The 22,566-nt window shown below is 42.0% G+C and overlaps 1 protein-coding gene across 3 annotated transcripts in view; it reads right to left on the reverse strand.

Annotated features, from left to right (window-relative positions):
- Window positions 1-13,097, reverse strand: part of C9orf72 (C9orf72-SMCR8 complex subunit) — an 81,736-nt gene extending 68,639 nt beyond the window's left edge. For 2 of the 3 annotated variants that reach the window (XM_089678052.1, XM_089678056.1), the window contains exon 1: window positions 12,999-13,097. The gene's annotated coding sequence lies outside the window, so the exon portion shown is untranslated. Of the gene's footprint in view, window positions 1-12,823; window positions 12,844-12,998 lie in introns of those variants that run through there. The other variant, XM_089678055.1, reaches the window with a different exon arrangement.
- Window positions 13,098-22,566: the final 9,469 nt, after the last annotated feature.

The following is a 22,566-nucleotide window of genomic DNA, read 5'->3' on the forward strand; positions in this document are numbered from 1 at the left end:
AAAAAATTATAAAAATTTCATATGGGCGCAGTGTTGCATGACCGCACAATTGTCACTCAAAGTGCGACAGCGCTGAAAGCTGAAAATTGGCCTGGGCAGGAAGGAGGTATAAGTGCCTGGTAGGCAAGTTTAAAGTAGCTCAGGTTTCAATATCCACCCATACTTTGGAGCGTCCCCTCTACTCCAGAAGATATTCTCAGTCTGCAGGGTGATGACCGGCATTATTCAGCCACAAAGGAGTAGACTGTATGTGCAGTGCAAGGAATCATGGCTCTGTCTCAAGCTCGGTACCCCGTACTCAATGTACTGTTGTAGAGAGAGACTCACGTCAATTCACTAAAGGTTACAGTATGCGATATGAATGTCATGCGACTCATTTTTTGGAAATATTGCATACGATAATAAAAGTCAAAGTAAAATATTAAATGTGAGGTAAATACAGCACATTTGTTAAAATAGTGAGATAAATACTGTAAAAACCATGAGATAAAGTCAATTCACTAAAAAAGCACACACATTTGTTATCTATCACTTGGTGTTTGATGGCGGTATTTTAGAAATGTACAAATTACCAATTAGAGGAACTCTGCACTGGCCAGGAAGTGAAAAGTATACAATGTATCAGTGTGAACATTTTCTCCTTTGAGCTCAGGAATGAAATAAATTGTAATATTTCATCAGAGGGAGATCATTTAGAAAATGAAAGCACACTAGAATGTTTACATAGTTTCACATTATTGCTGTGTGCCTTCTGGTGCATCGTTATACTGCAAAAAAAAAAAAAAAAAAAAGTGAAAAAATGCCAAAAATAACTAATAACTAATTTAAGTGCTAAATATCGCAAAACAAACATTTAACACATTCGGTATAAACAAATATTTAACACTTTTTTTGTGTGAATTGACTACTTTTGAGATTATTACAGCATAAGTTATTTTAACTCAAAAATGAATGCGGTGTTTATCTCTTATTGAATTGACCCCATCCTGTCAGTGCAGCTCTTTGCATCATCTAAGACCACTCACCTTTAGGAGAAGATTGAAGAGCTCAACATCGATATGAGGAGTCAGCCCAAAAAAACAGTCAGTGGCCCGACAGGCAGACGCCTCTTTGGGCTTTTTTGAGAACCCCACAGAGCTGCGAAGATGGGAACCCTTAAAGTATACAAAGTGACCATACTGACCATGTGTGGAGACAGGTTTTCTCCACCGGCACACTTGGAAGGCCGCTTGTTCCTCTCTTGCTAAGAGACTGTAGCCTCAACAGTTGTAAGTCCACTTTGACTTTTTCACCTCTTATTTGTGGAAGAATTCTTCCTGTTTCTGAATTAGTCTACTACAATAGAAGGGCTCTAGTGTCTCCCCCCCTTTTTTTTTTCTTTGGTGGACGTTCTGAGCTTTACCAGAGACACATGGTCAGCTCTTCAAGGTCCTTTTCTCCACAACCTACCACCACACCCTAGGCCGTATTGAAAAGCACAACATGTGACTATCCAGAAGACATCAGAAAAAGGTAGGTATTAACACAACATACTGCTGGCTGGGGCACAAAATCTGGAATTGGGCTTTGAAAACCAGTGTGCACAACAAGCTTTTACATTTGCTTTAGTTTAGGTTCCCACCTATGTTTTTTCAGTTGCGTTTTGCAGAAACGCACAGCAGTCCATTTAACATGATTTCCTATGGGACAGGTTCCCATCTCTGTGTTTTCACCCAGTGTGTTTTTTGGAAAGGGTCAAGGACTTTTTTAAACTCAAAAACGTTGAATTTTTGGTTCAATAGACTTCAATGGAGATGCTGCAGAAAAGCATGTAGTGCGTTTTTGATGCATTTTGTGTTTTAATCTGCTCAGCAACAAGTTGGAAAAAAAAAATGCAAACCATAAAACGCATCAAAAACACATGTACAAAAATGCAAATTGCACAGCAAAAAGCACTGCAGAAACGGATCAAACGCAAACTGCATGGGTGTGAACCTAGCCTTAAGGAAGCTTCAAACCAATATTCTTGGAGCCCTTCAGATGGAGATTACAGAAACAATAAGTGAAAACAAAATGGTTCGCTAATGGAAGGTGAGATAAAGGGTTTGCTGTGGAGAGCAATGAAAGTCAGTTAACAGAAAGCATGATATAGCATGAAGAGAATGCTCCATGATGTGCAGAGGTATATTGAGCCATTTGACTAAATAAACTCTTTTGACCTCAAGTCAAGGGGAATGCAACAGGCAAAAGTATTATACAAATGCCCCCTTTTACAATCTGTGCAACTGAGGCTTTAAACTGCCAGAGTAAGTGTTTCTATTAACAACCACAGGAAAGGCCCAGAATCATTGGGCATGAGCTTTGTTTTAGGTGGATAACCTGTCTGTCTGTCTCCTGTTAAATATACATTCCCAACAAAGGGTTTCCTTGAGCCCCATACACACAATGAGAATAATCGGACGAATGATTCTCCATTTTTTTTTGCATGCTAATATCCATATCGAAATTGAAGAGGTTACTAAAGTTACATACATTCTTGTAAGACAGAATAAAAATTCAGAAGTGATGTAATGTATTGGATTGTAGTTTTGGATGAAAACAAAAATCACGAGAAACATTTGCGTGCTTGTCCCTTCGAATAATTTTGGACGAAAGCTTTGTACGAATGATAAGATTATCGTGCAATTGCTTTGAAAGAGGTACTTTTTGTACAATTGTCTGATAGTGTGTCCTAGGCTTTAGACAGGCTTGTCACTGGATGTTTGCTAGATATTAAGTCTTCAAAAGAAACACAATGTACCATGTCCTAAATCTGACAATTACAGTAGTAGTAACACAAGGAAAGCGTTACATTTTTCCAACAAGAAACATTGGTCAAATAAAAGTTTTCATAGTATGTAAAAAAAAACCTTGGCATGCTCAGGACATCCGATATACGGGCAGGCTATTAATATGGCCAAAACACTAAATCCATACATGGATTGAAATTTGACTGGTTCAGCAGTAACCGGCCGATCACGCATGGGCAGGATGGTTATTTATTTTTTAAAGGTGGACTTAGCCTTTAGTAAAGTAAACCATGCTCTGCTGTTTCAGTGCCAAGTGCCACTGTCCAGAACTGATACTTTCTGCTAGGTAAAACGCTGCATTTTACCTTATAGGAATTTTGAACCAGTCCTCATATACAGTGGGGAAAATAATTTTTTGATCCCCTGCAGATTTTGTAAGTTTGCCCACTTACAAAGAAGTTCAGGGTCTATGATTTTCATCATAGGTGTATTTTAAATGATCGAGACAGAATGTCAACCAAAAATCCAGAAAAAATACATGATACAAATGTTATAAATTGAGTTGCAGTTCAGTGAGTAAAATAAGTATTTGATCCCCTACCAACCAACAATACTTCTGGCTCCCACAGACTGGCTATGTGCTTATGTGGTATACAGATTAGTCCTGACAATTTAATAAGGTGCTCCTAACGACAACTTATTATGTGTATAAAAGATACCTGTCCACAGAATTGTTTTCTTCCATTTAAACCTCACCACCACGGGCAAGACCAAAGAGCTGTCAAAGGACATCAGGGACAAGATTGTAGACCTGCACAAGGTTGGAATGGGCTACAAGACCATCAGCAAGAAACCTGGTGAGGAGACAACTGTTGGAGTGATTATTTGCAAATGAAAGAAATACAAAATAACCATCAATCACCCTCGGTCTGGAGCTCCATGCAAGATTTCGCCTCATGGGGCAAGGATAATCATGAGAAAAGTGAGGGATCAGCCCAGAACTACATAGGAGGAGCGTGTTAATGACCTCAAGGCAGTTGGGACCACAGTCACCTAACAAACCATTGCCAACACAATACACAATATGCCGCCATGGTCCCCCTCCTCAAGAAGGCACATGTACAGGCCTGTCTGAAGTTTGTCAATGAACATCTAAATGATTCAGAGAAGGATTGGGATAACGTTCTGTGCTCAGATGAGACCAAAATTGAGCTCTTTGGCATTAACTTGACTCCTCGTGTTTGGAGGAAGAAAAATGCTGACTATGGCCCTAAGACCACCATCCCTACAGTCAAGCACAGGAGGTGGAAACATTATGCTTTGGGGCTGTTACTCTGCTGAAGGTACAGGCTGACTTTGTCACACTGAGGGGCAATGGACCGGGCCATGTATTGTAAAATCTTGGATGAGAACCTTCTTCCCTCAGTCAAAACACTGAAGATGGGTCATGGATGGGTGTTCCAGCATGACAATGACCCAAAACATAGTCCCAAGGCAACAAAGGAGTGGCTCAAGAAGAACATTAAGGTCATGGAGTGGCCTAGCCATTCTCCAGACCTTAATCCTATATAAAATTTATGGATGGAGCTGAAACGTCGAGTTGCCAAGTTACACCCAAGAAACCTTAAGGATTTAGAGAAGATCTGTAAAGAAGAGTGGACCAAAATCCCTCTTGAAATGTGTGCAAACCTGGTAACAAACGACAAGAAACGTCTTGCCTCTGTGCTTGCCAACAAGAGTTTTTGCACCAAGTACTGGTCATGTTTTGCTTGGGAATCAAACATTTATTTTACTCACTGAACAGCAACTCCATTTATAACATTTGTATTATGTGTTTTTTTCTGGATTTTTGGTTGATATTGTTTCTCATTTAAAATACACGTATGATAAAAATTAGACCATTTGTTTCTTGGTAAGTGAGCAAACTTACAAAATCTGCAGGGGATCAAATACTTATTTTCCCCACTGTATGTGGTTAGCCTAATTTGTTTTTCTTTTCTATCATGTACATTTATCAAACAAAGGTACCAAATACATTTTAGCTCACAAATTTGATCACCTGTAAAAGGAGTACTACAACTATGGGGTCAATTCCCTAGGAGTTAAATAGCGACTGAGAAAATTCAGTAAAATAACATGTGATAAATCTTTTGCAAATGTGCAATTCACTAAGAATTTTGTGGTAAATAACTTTTGTGGTAAAATATCAGTATTGCGGTAATTAATGCATATTTTCAAGTGGTAATTTATCACACAGTAGCTAGTTGTTAAGGAAGGCAGGCGCCGTGGTTGACAACTGAATGTAAACAAAACATGCCGGCAATTAAATATTCTGAAAAAAAAACCCAGCATGGTGGTATCCCCCACCCATACCAGGTCCTTCAGGTCTGGTTTGGATTTTAAGGAAAATCCCACACCAAAATAAAAAAAATGGCCCTTAGGTCTGGTATGGATTAATTAAAATGAACATTTATAAAGGTTTCCTTGTTGAAATTTCTTGATAAGGGTGAAGTTCCTTACTTGCTATACTGGCGCTGGGAACCTGGAGGCTAGTGAAGAACTAGGCTGGGTGGAGACGGCGCAGGACTCCTGGACAGGTGAGTGACGTTATATTAAAAGTCAGAAGCTACAGTATTTGTAGGTGCTCACAATTTTTTTCGAGAAGCCTGGAGCTCCTTTTTAAGTAAAAAAAAGGATAACTAGAATAACCGCACCTGCAGAAACAAGTTAGCAATGAGAACTCCAATATTTCTGTACTAGAAAACTGAGGTGTAGGTAAAATCCAAGCAACCCCATGTTCAAGAACTCTTCAGGGGGCTTCATAGACTGGTATGTCCTGTCTGCTCTGTAGATGTAGGATAAAGGAGAGATGCTTTTGGCGCTGGCTTATCAGCGGTGAATGGAGATTGGGGCAAGTTTTCTAACCTGTCTGATATCAGTAGGTCGGCAGTGCAAGTGTCCCCTCAAAAACAAAAAATAATCTCCCCTGGAAACTATTGACCTCTCATGTCTATAAATACCATTGGCACCGGTGATGCAGCATGCATAGAAATCTCAGTACTCCAGCTGATTCAAGGTTTGGCAGCATCCAATGAGAGATGATCTTAACTCCTGCACAGAAGCACTCACATATTGATACATGAACCCTGTTCTTTGCAGTAGTACTGCGAGTCAGGCCAGTGTGATAACAGGAAGTAGGTTGAATGACACCAGGTGTCACCCAACCCAGAAGAGGGGTGACAGCAGAAAGTGGTAGTGGACTTTGGGAGATGAAGAGCATCATGAAGGAGGTGTTTATTGCACCAAAATCTGTATATTTTATGAAAATCTACTTCTTTTTTTAAACTTTAGGTATTAACCCTTTTACCACCCCTGCTGTAAAATCTACAGCACCTATGCTCTGTTAGAAGCAAACTGAGAGGCTCTAAAAGCCATCCATTCACTTTTATTGCCGGTGGAAGTGTGTCTCCCCTACAATGTTACCATTTGATAAGGCAGCATACGGTGGAGGCAACAGGGGGCTGACAGACCCCTGAAGTCTCCATAAAGAGTACCTGTTACATTTTCAATATACTATTACAAAGAAGGTTTATTAATCTGCTTGTGGTAGTAATAAAGGAAAGTAAAACAAATACTCCATTTGTGTCTCGCATGCTCCCCATCCAAGACATTGTAGATCGGTTTCAGCAGCACAGTGAGTTCTATCAATCCAGAAAGCAGTGGGAAGGCCTAGGCATTGTCCGCTGTTCACTGACAATCTACAGGCTTGCTAAGCAGCAGTGAAGATGCAGATAATCATGCCACCTGCAAAATCTTCCCATACTAATGCGTGAACAATGGAAAAAAAAATTGTCTAGCAACGGAAAGGATAAAGAACTGAAAAAAAAAAAACACTGCTAGTAAAGCATTTTGTCTCTTCTTCCAAAAATCTTTTTAATGGCACACGCACAGTGCAGTGCACACACTTAGGATCTGTAAGATGTCAAAGAGCAGAGCCTAATGCTGGAATTCTGCTACAGTATCATGCAGATGTACCGCTACCTGTGCTGAATAAAGAATACACAGGTAACGGTTTTGTAACAGAGATTGCAGAACTGTCATCTCTGGAACATGGCAAATTTGGATAATGCCCCAGAACGTGCGAACTATGTTCATATGAACATTCACCACTGATAAGCCAGCGCCAAAAGCATCCTTCCTTCTCTCTCCATCTCAACCCACATTTCCACTAAAAAGCCCAACTCCAGAAAGCAAAAAATCAGTCCCTTGCAGTGGGGCTGTGCCAACACTGCAGGAGTTAGGTGACTTCTCCATCTAGGGTGGTAACTGCAGGACCACCCATAGTTTAAATTTCAGCCAATTAGGCAGGAATCAGCTGAAATTTTAGCCACCTACAGGGACCTCAGCTTTCTGTTGCATCAGATACTTGCCAGCGTGCCAGCTATCTTACGTAAATCAACAGCAGGTATTATTTAAGCCTAGTACATATAAGAAAAATCGACAAAAAAAAAGCATTTGCAGCAATCATGCGATAATCTGTTAGTAGACAGCTTTCAAGAACTGATCATGATAGTTCATGCAAAAATATCCGGAGTTACAAGCACAGGAATTGTTCTTGTAATTTAACTGTAATTGCTTTTTTTTCGCTCAAATACTAAAACACGAGTGACCAAGGCTGCTCATGCTTGGAAACAAAATAATTCATTACAATACGGTGCATCCAGAAAGTATTCACAGCGCCTAACTTTTGCCACATTTTGTTATGTTACAGCCTTATTCCAAAATGGTTTAAATTCATTTTTTTACTCAACATTCTACAACCAATACCCCATAATGTCAACGTGAAAGAAATTTGTTTTGAAATCTTTGCAATTTATTAAAAAAACAAAACAAAACACACACACAGGTACATAAGTATTCACAGCCTTTGCTCAATACTTTGTTGAAGCACCAATTACAGCCTCAAGTAATTTTGAGTATGAAGCTACAAGCTTGGCAGTCCTATTTTTGGGCAATTTCTCCCATTCTTCTTTGCAGTACTTCTCAAGCCTCATCAGGTTGGATGGGGAACATCGGTGCACAGCCATTTTCAGATCTCTCCAGAGGTGTTCAATCGGGTTCAAGTCTGGGGTCTGGCTGGGCCACTCCAGGACATTCAAAGAGTTGGCCCATAGCCACTCCTTTGATATGTAGGTTGTGTACTTAGGGTCATTGTCCTGTTGAAAGATGAACCGTCGCCCCAGTCTATGGTCCAGAGCGCTCTGGAACAGGTTTTCATCAAGGATGTCTCTGTACATGGCTGCATTCATCTTTCCTTCGATCCTGACTAGTTTCCCAGTTCCTGCCACTGAAAAACATCCCCATAGCATGATGCTGCCACGACCATGCTTCACTGTAGGGATGGTATTGGTCAGGTGGTGAGCGGTGCCTGGTTTCCTCCAGACATGACACTTGGCATTCAGGCCAAAAAGTTAAATTTTTGTTTCATCAGACCATAGAGTTTTGTTTCCCCATTTTCTGAAAGTCCCTCAGGTGCCTTATGGCAAACTCCAGGTGGGCTGCCATTTGCCTTTTACTGAGGAGTGGCTTCTGTCTGGCCACTCAACCATACAGGTCTGATTGGTGGAGTGCTGCAGAGATGGTTGTTCTTCTGGAAGGTTCTCCTCTCTCCATAGAGAAATGCTGGAGCTCTTTCAGAGTGACTATCGGGTGCTTGGTTAAGGCCCTTCTCCCTCAATCGCTAATTTTGGCCAGGCGGCCCGCTCTAGGAAGATTCTTGGTGGTTCCAAACTTCTTCCATTTACAGATGATGGAGGCCACTGTGCTCATTGGGACCTTCAATGCTGCAGAAATTTATCTGTATCCTTCCCCAGATCTGTGCCTTGATACAATCCTGTCTCTGAGGTCTACGGACAATTCCTTGGACTTCATGGCATGGTTTGTGCTCTGACATGCACTGTTAACTGTGGGACTTTACATAGACAGGTTTGTGCCTTTCCTAATCATGTCCAATCAACTGAATTTCCCACAGGTGTACTCCAATCACGTTGTGGGAACATCTCAAGGATGATCAGTGGTAACAGGATGCAGCAGAGCTCAATTTTGAGTGTCATAGCAAAGGCTATGAATACTTATGGACACTTTTTTTTTTCATTTTTAATAAATTGCAAAGATTTCAAAACAAACTTCTTTCAGGTTGTCATTATGGGGTATTGTTTGTAGAATGTTGAGGGAAAAAATTAATTTAATCCATTTTGGAATAAGGCTGTAACAGAACAAAATGTGGCAAAAGTTAAGTGCTCTGAATACTTTTTGGATGCACTGTATAACACATCACTTCCGAAGTTGTATTCTGCCTTACGAGAATTTTCATAAAATTATTCATTTTCGAGACTGGCATGCAAAAAATGGATGATCATTCGTCTGTTATTCTCATCATGTGTACCAGGTTTTAGGCTCAATGCAAACTGGGCACTTAGCCTCCGCTCCCCCCCGCGTTAACCACTCACTGTCTCCTGGGCTCCGCTTGCCCATCTGCTGGCCCGGGACCGGCTCACGGGGAGGGAGGAGACGGACACATCCACTCCCCTCCTTGTCCTGACATTATGATGTCACTTCCGGGTCCCCGTTCAAAGATTTCCCAGCCATCGAGGCTGGGAAAGAATATAATGCAGTGCGATGTGCACTGCATTACATTCAGGGGAGGCATCCAGGGTGTTTTAGACCCTGGATGTCTCAATAAAGAGAACCTGTCACCAAAAATGACCACATAGGGGACTTTGTCCCCTATGTGATGAAAAAAAAATTAAGTTAAAAAAAAAAAAAAAGTGGGCAGGACTGCAGCTATAGGAACATGCTACATGTTTCCACAGGTGAACTTATCCTTTAACCTCACCACACGTTACAATCTGATTGTACAATCTCCTTAAGGTCCCTCTCACATGGGGCAGACTCCAATTTGATTAGCAGGCGATCTGTCTGCTGATCAGAGAAAAGCAGGTGGATGACAGGTCCGTGTCCTCAGTTTATACAGAATGGACATTGACAGAGCCTGTTCTGCTGTATGGATGGCTGGGCATAAATGGATTCCACTGTCTGTTTACACCCAACTACCCTCTGATCGGATATGTCTAGACAGAGGGGGATGGTTCCCCTTCCATCTTTTTTGTTAGCAGGCCGGATTGGATTGTAGGTAGGCAGGTGTAAAAAGATACAAGTCCATTTACACCAGTCTATCCATAGAGGAAAATGGAGGGTCCGAATTGGTCTGCCTAAAAACAGGTGAACCTGACTTGACCGCCCATGTGAAATGGGGCCTTAGACCTACCAACACCTATGTAGCACAAGGGCCTACCTGACTGGATAGACTAGGTAGGTCTTCACATTACGTAGTTCAGGTAAATCTAAAGTTGATCATAAGATTGTATGGTCAGATTATGACACATACAGTGACCTCTACAGCTGCTTAAACACTTGCAGTCATCAATGTCACACCTTCTGAAAAGTGACCAACTGTGGATTGCTTTTCAGAGGAATTTGACATGCAGCTCTGAGGCAAAATGTCACCTGGGTGCCCGTTTTAACCCTTGAAAGCCTGCAGTACTGTACCATAACTGTGTGCATTACACAGCAGCATGGCCTTGTTCACATGATGGGTCAAGCTTGATGCCAGTACTACTTATCGAATGCGCCCTACAGTACAATATTTGCTGTGCCGCAATGCAAACTGTATGTACGAACGTGATTGGTGGCCATTAGGGATGAACTTGGGAGTGTTTGGACTAGGATCTGAACCCATGTGTGCAAACCTGCCAGGAAGCGTTCACCTATAAGAGCCAATCATCTACGATCGAGGCATTCCCTGCCCCGCAGTTACACATTTGTATATGTGGGGCTGCGGGGGGGGGGGTGCCTTGGTCACAGATGATCGGTGTATACAGGCACACTCATGTCAGTTCAGATCCTAGTATGAACGTGCCTGAGCATATCACGGGTCACCATGTTATCTTGCAGCGGGGCGGTCATCAAAACCCTCTTTTTTTCACTACTCTGCGTGTACCATTGATGCAACTTGCACATGCAATTTAGTCACACAGTAAGGAGGAGCAGGAAGACACAGTTATCAGAATAGGAAATCAATTCCTTCCTGTAAAGCAGGGGTCTCCAAACTGTCTATACAAACAGCCAGTTTACTACCTTTCAGACTTTATGGGGGGCCGGACTGTGGCCAGTGGGAATAGAAAATATTTTGGTATTAGTGGGACTAAACAATGTCCCATCTTTGGTATTAGGGAGATGAATAGTGCCCCATCGTTGGTGTCAGTGGGAGGAATAGTACCCCAGTGTTGGCATCAATAGGAGGAATAGTGCACCATCATTGGTGTCAGTAGGAGGAATAATGGCCCATTGTTGGTGTCAGTGGGAGGAATAATGGCGCATTGTTGGTGTCAGTGGCAGAAATTAGGTTTCATTGTTGGGTCATAGGGAGGAATAGTCCCTCATCATTGGTGTCATTGGGAGGAATAAAGTTCCATCATTGGGAGGAATAAAGTTCCGTCATTGGTGTCACTGGGAGGAATAAAGTTCCGTCATTGGTGTCACTGGGAGGAATAGTGCCCCGTCATTGGTGTCACTGGGAGGAAGAGTGCCCGTCATTGGTGTCACTGGGAGGAAGAGTGCCCGTCATTGGTGTCACTGGGAGGAATAGTGCTCCATCATTGGTGTCACTGGGAGGAATAACGGACCATCATTGGTGTCACTGGAAAGAATAGTGCCCCATCATTGGTGTCACTGGGAGGAATAGTGCTCCATCATTGGTGTCACTGGGAGGAATAACGGACCATCATTAGTGTCACTGGGAGGAATAACGGACCATCATTAGTGTCACTGGGAGGAATAGTGCTCCATCATTGGTGTCCAGGGTGGATAAAAATCAATGATTTTTTTGATTTAAATCGGATTTTTTTAAATAAAATGCTTTTTTGAGGAAAATATATTACCATCCAAAGGGTATTCCATCATGAAATAAAGATTAGTTTTTTAATTATGTAGAATAAGGCTGTATATGTTTAATTTTTTTGGTAAATAAATTCCATGAATCCATTCACAATGTCCTGCTCTTCCAGAGGTTTTTGTAAGATTATTGGGCAGTTTCTCTGCCTACAAGATATTATCACAGATGCTTGGTTTACTTTTGCAGTTCTCAAAACTGAATTTGACTCAGCGGAGATCACATGCCTCTTCTTCACAGCAAAAATGTTATAACATGAACAGAGTTAAGAAAAAGACCTTAATCCTAACTTCTACAAACCTATGAATACAGAATCAACCCCTTCAGTGCTAAGTTTCAAGAAGTTCAGTGAATAGAATAGAAACAATATTTTTCTGATTATTTGGAGTGGAATAGATCTGCACAAGAAGAAAGTGAAACTAAGTGTGAGGAGGAAGGGGCTGACAGTCTAAGTTTCTTAAAATATATATATTTTGTTTAGCCAAATTAGTTAACAAACATGGATGTTTAAGCAAATAACACATGCTGGAATGTTATTGTTTCAGTTGAATAAATCTATTTAAATTGTTATTATTAAGGTAATGATTATTTTTCTCCTTCCTAAGTACAACAGAAAAGTTGTCCAAATATGAATGATTAACCTATTAAACTGGGGATAAAAAAAACTAATATGAAAGGTTGTTATTCTAAAAATCTTCATCTACTTGCATATTAAAGTTATACCAGCAAGAATTAGTCTATGTAGAAAACTAGGATTTAAATCAAGCCTTACTGACTAGGGATTTAAATCAGTGTGATTTAAATCAAATCCACCCTGTTGGTGTCACTGGGAGGAATAACGGACCACCATTAGTGTCACTGGGAGGAATAGTGACTTTTATCAGGTTGAAGACTAGCACCCCAAGGGCCACATAAAGATAAGCAAAGGGCCACATTTTGAAGACCCCTGCTCTAAAGTATCAATAAAAGCATCATCTGACCACTTGCAAAGAGTACATGTGTTGTGTGCACCAGTACAGCCACAAACATACCAGCACATGCCTACCTGATTACATGGAATATGCTGTGCTGTTTGTATACACAGCCCCCCACTGTGAAGGAATGAGGGGAATTCATGACACCAGCCTGTTTCAGTGATACACACAGGTGATTTCTTCCTCCCCTCAAGACTGGCTTTTCTATTTCTATTATAAAATAAACATGCAATCAATCACACCTACCGAACACCCATCCGAAGCTGTGTACTACAATTCCTCTTCCTTCTATACCCAAGCCTCACTTCCAGAGTCCCCCGTGCGCCCCAAGCCTCTCTATCACACTAGTATCATGTGTTACAAGCCTCGCTTTCAGTTTGGTGTGAGCCAAGACGCCTCTTCATGCATTCCAAGCCTCGTTCTCAGTTCAGTACCTAGTTATCTGAGATTCAATTACAAACACTAGGGAATAACATGCCTCCTAGCTTTGTGACATTACAAAGAGAGACATTTTACTAATAAGTATGTATGAAAAGGATCCACTCCTGACATACCACAAAATGCAGACCACATGAAAAAGGTCACCTCATTCTGTCCCCCGCCATATACACACATACTGCAGTGACCTATGGTTTTACCACATTGGAAGAATGCAGGCCACAGCAAGGACACACCAAAACAACTGCTGGTGTTGGTGCAATGCATGGTGTTAAAATATTTGGATTTTAATACAATGCAACAAATGTAGCTGTATATAAATGCACATCAATACAATGCAAGTCTATTGAGGAAAAACAAAGCTTTTTAATGTTTTGTCCCTTAACCACTTGACTTCCAGAAGGTTTTACCCCTTCATGACCAGGGCATTTTTTTTGTTGTTTTGCAATATTTGCTTTTGGTGGTATTGGATCACCACTGGGGTTTATATTTGCTATTAGGGATGCACCAATACCATTTTTTTAAGACCAAGTACAAGTACAAATACTTTTGCTTGAGTATGCACTGATACAAAACATGCATAAAAACCAATGGGGAAAACTGCACAGATTTCACTTGCGGAGACATCAGTTTCATGTCAGTTTCACATTAGTATTACATTAGTTTTACATTAGCATCACATCAATGTCACATCAGTTTTACATCAATATCACATCAGCATCACATCAGTTTTACATCAGCATCACATCAATGTCACATCAGTATCACATCAGTTTTACATCAGTATCACATCAGCATCACATCAGTTTTACATCAGCATCACATCAATGTCACATCAGTATCACATCAGCATCACATCAGCATCACATCAGTTTTACATCAGCATCACATCAATGTCACATCAGCATCACATCAGTTTTACATTAGCATCACATCAATGTCACATCAGTATCACATCAGCATCACATCAGTTTTACATCAGCATCACATCAATGTCACATCAGTATCACATCAGTTTTACATCAGTATCACATCAGCATCACATCAGTTTTACATCAGCATCACATCAATGTCACATCAGTATCACATCAGCATCACATCAGCATCACATCAGTTTTACATCAGCATCACATCAGCATCACATCAATGTCACATCAGTATCACATCAGCATCACATCAGTTTTACATCAGCATCACATCAGCATCACATCAATGTCACATCAGTATCACATCAGCATCACTTCAGCATCACATCAGTTTTACATCAGTTTTACATCAGTATCACATCAGCATTACATCAGCATCAAATCAGTTTTACATCAATATCACATCAGTATCACCTCAGCATCAAATCGGCATCACATCAGTTTTACATCAATATCACATCAGTATCACCTCAGCATCACATTAGTTTCACATCAGTATCACATCAATATTACATCAGTTTCACATCGGTTTTACATCAATATCACATCAGTATCACATCAGTTTTACATCAATATCATATCGGTTTTTTACATCAATATCACATCAGTGTCACATCAGTTTTACATCAATATCACATCAGTTTTACACCAATATCACATCAGTATCACATCAGTATCACATCAGGTTCACATCAATATCACATCAGTGTCACATCAGTTTTACATCAATATCACATCAGTTTTACACCAATATCAGTATCACATCAGTTTCACATCAGTTTCACATCAATATCACATCAGTTTTACACCAATATCAGTATCACATCAGTATCACATCAGTTTCACATCAGTTTCACATCAATATCACATCGGTTTTTTACATCAATATCACATCAGTATTACATCAGTAGCACATCAATATCACATCAGTTTTACATCAATATCACATCAGTATCACATCAATTTTACATCAGTGTCACATCAGTGTCACAACAGTATCACATTAATATCACATCAATATCACATCAGTTTTACATCAATATCACATCAGTACCGTATCAATATCACATTATTATGACATCGGGTTTAAATCAGTGGCACACCAGTTTTACATCAATTTCGCATCAGTATCACATCAGTATCACAACAGTATTACATTAGTTTTACATCAGTATCACATCAGTTTTGCTTCAATATCACATCAGTTTCACATCAGTATCACATCAGTTTTGCTTCAATATCACATCCGTATCACATCAGTTTCACATCAGTATTACATCAATGTCACATCAGTATCACATCAGTACCACATCAGTTTCACATCAATTTCACATCAGTACCACATCAATATCACATTATTATGACATCGGGTTCAAATCAGTGGCACATCAGTTTCACATCAGTATCACATCCATTTCACATCAGCTTCACATCCAGATCAGGAAGGATATTTTTCCCCTGCAGGAGGAAATTGAACCATGCTTTGCTGGGTTTTTTTTTTTTGCCTTCCTCTGGATCAACTGTGGGTATAAATTTATAACCTTTTTTTTTTCATGGTTGAACTAGATGGAATTTTGTCTTTTTTCAGCCAGACTAACTATGTAAATAACTATGTAACTATATATCACACCAATCTCACATCGGGTTGACATCAGTACCACATCAGTACCACTTCAGTATCCCTTCAGTATCACATCGGTTTCACATTAATATTTATACACTTCTGGAGAATTTTATTTCCCAGATCCGGTGGTGAGAGAAACGAGGACAGGTCAGGCTACATAGACAGAAATTGATCCTATCAATTAGTATATCACATCAGTTTCACATCAATATCACATCAGTTTCACATCAATATCACATTAGTTTCACATCAGTTTCACATCAGTATCACATCAATATTACATCAGTTTCACATCAATATCACATCAGTTTCACATCAATATCACATCAGTTTCAGATCAGTGTCATATCAGTATCACATCAGGGTCACATGAGTATCACATCAGTTTTCATCTAGGTTTCAGTGAGTTTTCACAGCCTGCTCATATATATGCTGGCTTGCCACAGTGTAATTTGAAAAAATCCTGTGTGATTTGAGTCTGGTTCAGATGTGATTTCTAATCACATGCACTACAATTTGCATTGGAATCGCACCTGAATGGATTGGACATTGAAATCGCACTGCAACTCGGCCCACACAAGGTATCAGGAGAATACAAGTACTCGTGCAAATGCATAGTATGGGCACCAATACCGGTATCGGCACCGGTGCAAACCTCTTTGTTATTATACTGATGAAAAAATGCAAAAAACCCTTTCTGTTATAAAACATATCCAATAAAATTAAATTTCTTCATAAATTTAGGCCAAAATTTAATCAGCTACATGTCTTTGGTAAAAAGTCAAACTGTGTTTCTGGGGACACTATACTATTGGGGACACTAGTATACAGTGTTGCCAATCTCTCAAAGTGAAATTTACCCACAGGACACTAACAATGTACTGACAGCATCAATTTTTTACTGACAAATCTCATGAAATTTACTGACAGTCAAATTTTTTGCTGACACTTCAAAAAAGTACATAAAATGACAGCGCAAATATCAATATTTAAGCTACAAACATGTAGCTAGTGCTATTAGCAATGTGTTTAACCGCTTGCCTACAGGGCACTTATACCCCCTTCCTGCCCAGGCCAATTTCCAGCTCTCAGCGCTGTCACACTTTGAATGACAATTGTGCGGTCATGCAACACTGTACCCGTATGAAAGTTTTATAATTTTTTTGTGACAGATAGAGCTTTATTTTGGTGGTAATCACCTCTGGGTTTTTTCTTTTTTCTTAAACAAACCAAAAACCTCTGAAAATTTTGAAAAAAAAATGTTTTTTCTTAGTTTTTGTTTTAAAATTTTGTAAATAATTGATTTTTCTCCTTCACTGATGTGCGCTAATGAGGCTGCAGTGATGGGCACTGATAGGCTGCACTGATGGACACTGATAGCTGGCACTGGTAGGTGGCACTGATGGGCATTCACAGGCATCACTGATGGGCACTGAAAGGCAGCACTGATAGGTGGCACTGATAGGCGGCACTGACTGGCACTGACAGGCGGCTCAGATGGGCACTGATGTGGCATTGATGTGCACTGGTAGGCACTGATATGTGGCATTGATGTGGCACTGGCACGTGGCACTGTTCAGCACTGGCAGCTGGCACTGATGAACACTGACAGGTGGCACTTCTGGGGCCACACTGATCATCAGGACACACTGATCATCAGTGCCCTGATGATCCATGTACATGTCCCCTCCGCGAAATGCCGATTACCGACTCTCCTCTCCTCACGAGCTGTCAGCGTGACAGCTCGTGAGGAGAGAAATGCCGATAAGTGGCATTTCCCTGTTTACATGTGATCAGCTGTGATTGGACACAACTGATCACATGACCAAGCCGACATCTTCGGCTCTTTCCGTAGATCGGTGATGCGCTGCGTCCGAGGGACACAGCGCACTGCCGATCGCCGCGCTGCACGCTCCCTGAGCCGCGTATGCGCAGTGAGAATGGGAGGACGTCATATGACGTCCTCCCAGAACGAGAGAACCACCTTGTGCCCGTCATTGGACTATATGGCGGGCGGGAGGTGGTTAAGGGATAAAAAAAAAACACAAAAACATATCTCTTGGTTTACATGAAGGTCAGGTTAATATAACCCAGCAAAGAGCGACCCCTTACATCATATTCTGCAGGGTTCCCCCTTACAGTGCAAGGGAGAACTTTGCGAACCTTGATGTAAAAGTGAACTGTGAGGACCCGATGTAAAGGAGAACTCTGAGGACTCTGATGTAAGGAGGAATGCTGCAGCCTCTGATCTCCACTCCATCCTCTGTATTCTACCATCAGCTCTACTCCATCCTCTGTATTCTACCATCATCTCCATTATCTGTTTGTATTCTGCCGTCATCTCCATTCTCTGTGTGTATTTTACCATCATCTCCACTCTACACTTTGTATTTCCAACCAATCAGCTTCCAGGTTTTATTGTTAAAGCTTAAGTGAACAAGCTGAAGTTAGAAGCTTGGCCACTATGGCCACTATGCACAGCTGCACCAGATTCTTAGTGCTCCAGTTTTAGTAAAACCTTCCCCTATCTGTCCATGCACACATAGGTGTTTACAGGGATTTAGATGCAGAAAAAAAACACCACTTGTGTGTTCAAGAGAGGAGTGTTTTGCCTGAAAACACACCAAAATGTGCCTAAACGCATCTAAATGTGCATAATGTAATAGTATGAGCTCCCAAGCATTTGACAAGCCTAAATGTTTTAGAAGCTGCTTTTCTCCTGCCTGGAGAAAACTGTTTAGAAGAGTTCCTGTGTGCATGAGGCCAAAAACTCAACAGTAGTCTAACCTTTTAATGTATATGACCTATGACATTTATGGTACTATGCTGCCATCTAGAGCTTATACACAGAAATGCATCCCTCATAGAAATCAATGTAGGAAGCTGATTTGAAGGGCCCCTGTGCAAATGGTTGCCAAACTTTCCAAGATAAAAGTATAGCAGCACAAGGTTAAAGGAGAACTATGCCAAGTGAAACACTTAGGCTACGTTCACACTAGCCTTGTGTGCAGGCGGCAGAGAGGCGTTTGGGAAGCGTTTTTACTGCTTCCCAAACGCCTCTGCCAATTCTGCACATTACAGCACATGGTGCTGTTCTAACGGGAGTGTTTGCGTCGCGTCGCGTTGCGTCGCGGCAAAACGGACGCCTCTGGACGAGTCAGGAGGCTTTGAAGCCTCCTATTCTTGTCTATGGTGCCGCTCCGCAAACGCCCGGCCGGCGTTTGCGGTGCGGTTGCGATGCGGTTGCGGGGCGTTTGCGGAGCGGTAACACCACTCAAACTGCATTATAGGCATTTGTGGGGCGTTATTAACGCTCGGCAAACGCCTAGCAACCGCCGCTAAACCGCGCATGCGGCGTTTGTGGAGCGTTTGCCGAGCGTTAAAAAACGCTCCGCAAACGCCGGACCAACGCTTGCCAAACGCTATAGGGGCGTTTGGCAAGCATTGGCAAAACAGCCTAGTGTGAACGAGCCCTAAAAGCCACATTACAAGAGACAGAAAAAATGCCAAGACCAAGATTCCCTTTTCTTGCAATCTCTTGAAATGTCTGGAGTCCTGCTTGCTACAGAAATCTCAGACCAGTTATAAAAAAAAGCTAAGTGACATTTAGGACTTTCCTATTGCATACACACTAGTGCATTTGCAAGTAAATGTTAGGTAATTTGGTAAAAATATGTATACATACACCTATGCACACTCTGTATGTCATGTATTGTAGTCCTGTAACAAAAATAGCTTGCATAAGCAGTATACTTGTTTAGTGAAGACACATTAATGTACTACTGGGTCATTTCCTTGGGTTTACTGCAAGAGTTAGACAAACAGTCAGAAAAACAGCAATGCACACACATGCTGGAATTTCACAATAGCTATGCTTCAGTGGCTGCGCCAGTAGTACCAAACCATCATCATGTCAGTGACTTCTGAATCAGGACAAATGTAGCTGAGCTGCGGTGAGGCAGGAATAAGCGCAAGATCGCTCTGGTGTGCTGGAGCACATATTGGGGTTATTTAACCGCTAGCCTAAAGGGCACTTGTACCCCCTTCCTGCCCAGGCCAATTTCCAGCTTTCAGCGCTGTCACACTTTGAATGACAATTGCACGGTCATGCAACATTGTACCCATATGAAATTTTTATAATTTTTTTGAGATGGATAGAGCTTTCTTTTGGTGGTATTTAATCACCTCTGGGATTTTTATTTTTTCTTAAACAAACCAAAAACCACTGAAAATTTTGAAAAAAAAAAGTTTTTTCTTAGTTTTTGTTATACAATTTTGTAAATAAGTGATTTTTCTCCTTCACTGATGTGCGCTAATGAGGCTGCAGTGATGGGCACTGATAGGCTGAACTTATGGACACTGATAGGTGGCACTGATGGGCACTGATGAGGGGGCACTGGTAGGTTGCACTGATAGGCATTGACAGGCATCACTGATGGGCACTGAAAGGCAGCACTGATACATGACACTGATAGGCGGCACTGTTAGGCGGCACTGTTAGGCGGCACTGACTGGCACTGATAGGCGGCACTGGCTGGCACTGATAGGCGGCACTGATAGGCGGCACTGATTGGTAGCACTGATTGGCATTGATAGGTGGCACTGACTGGCACTGATGGGTGACATTGAAAGGCAGCTCAGATGGGCACTGATATGTGACATTGATGTGCACTGGTATGCACTGATATGTGGCATTGATGTGGCACTGATGGGCACTGGCACGTGGCACTGACTATTGGCACTGATGGACACTGACAGGTGGCACTTCTGGGGCCACACTGATCATCAGGGCACACTGACCATCCATGCCCTGATGATCAGTGTACATGTCCCCTCCGCGAAAAGCCGATTACCGGCTCTCCTCTCCTCTCGAGCTGTCAGCGTGACAGCTCGAGAGGAGAGAAATGCCGATAATCGGCATTTCCGTGTTTACACGCGATCAGCTGTGATTGGACACAGCTGATCACATGACCGAGCCGACATGTTCAGCTCTTTCCGCTGTGCGCTCCCTGAGCCGTGCATGCGCAGTGAGAATGGAAGGACGTCATATGACGTCCTATCAGAATGAGAGAACCACCTTGTGCCCGCCATTGTACTATATGGCGGGCAGAAGGTGGTTAAAAAAAATATAGAAACCAATCAGCTTCCAGGTTCTATTGTCAGAGCATAAAGTGGTAGTAAAGTTTCTTTTTAAAAAAATTGCTGACAGACAGGATATTTATGTCAGAAGAAGCTCTATTGGTTTCTTCTGTCATAAATGCTTCCTCCTACCTGTCAGCTGTCATGTAAACTGAGCTGCACATGCGCAACTCATTGAACGTTTACTGTCCCAATCTGTGCTGCTGCAATGTGACTCCCGTATGCATGAGCAGGAATGACATCATCATGGCAGGGCCATTCAAGCGGCCAAAGGCATGGAATCTGGAAAGAAGACTGGGTGAAGATGGAAGCGCCCGGCACCTGCCGGATCCATCAGAGCTCAGCGCTGGAGGGCTCGGTTTGACAGGTAAGTCTGTCATAATGTGCTAATATGTGGTGCATAGTAGCACATTATAGCATAACCCACCTCTGGGCCCTGAAAATGAAGAAACAAAAGCAGACTTTACTTCCACTTTAATTGAACAAGCTGAAATTAGAAGCTGATTGGCCACCATGCTCAGCTGCACCAGATTCTGATTGCACCAGCCTTAGTAAATCTCCCCCATTATGTCACACAATAGACCGTAACTAGAAACACAGCAGCAGGAGGAAAAGGAGGACTTCCTGCTCTCATTTGCCTACTGCTTCCATTCCCATGAGGCAGAGGCAGCAAAGGCAGAGGAGCAGGGCCGATGCTAGACTATTTTGCACCCTAGGCAAGACCAGCTACTTGTGCCCCCCCAAAAAATAAAAACAGTCGAAAATATTAAATCAACAAAACATGAAACTGCTAAATTTCTTTTAATTTGCAAAAATTTGTGCCATAAGATGCAATTTTAATTTTTATAAACGGTATTAACCAATCAGACAGAGAAACAAACAAAAAAAAAAGAGAGTTACAAAACTCCACAGTGATCAGCAGCCACCTGCCGCTTGCAGTAAGGGACTGGGTCTGAGAGGACCACTGGAAGGACCAGCAGCTCAGATGCTACACTGGCCCCAGACACCTGGCACCTTCCTCTGTCCTTTCTTCCTCCCCCTCTGCTCAGCTGAAGGATCATTCATGACGTGGAGCGTCCCACACGATCAATCAGTATCCGCTCCCCTCATCCCGATCATTGTCCCTCCTCCTCCTGTCACCTCCATGTCCCGAAATCCTAATAGACTTGGCTCACCTCTGATGGCTCCTGCCGGGCTGCGGCTCTAAGTGAGGCCTCCCAGCACTACATTGCTTCCATCTCATACATATCGAGCCCTGATCATCCTACTCATGAAGGGGTAACCCTGCAACCAGAACACACCCCCACCTATTGATTGGCTCTAGCTGTGTAGAAGAAGTCAGAGCCAGTGCTGGACATTCAGTCACTAGTCAGCTCCCTGTTACACCTGGAGGATCGTGTGTGCCAATGTGTGTACCGGAGATGAACGGACCGATCCTCCGATCAGAGACTGCGGACCACCCAGGGTCCTGGGCTAATGTCATCACTTCTTGTCCTATGGGGAGCTAACACTTCACTGCCACATGGAATACTGCCACGTATTCAGACAATTCAGACTATTGTGCAAAGTAAAGATACCATCGTTCCCTCATCATTCCCTGTGTATGAGGAGAGGGGAACTCTGCAGAGAAATTAAGAATTCATACAAGAGGTCCATAGGCCATGCAGAGAGAGCGCCGGCCTGTGCT

Source organism: Staurois parvus, unplaced genomic scaffold (assembly GCF_062004578.1).
Source record: "Staurois parvus isolate SC_StPar_1 unplaced genomic scaffold, SC_StPar_1.0 ptg000198l, whole genome shotgun sequence".
Classification (NCBI taxonomy): domain Eukaryota; kingdom Metazoa; phylum Chordata; class Amphibia; order Anura; family Ranidae; genus Staurois; species Staurois parvus.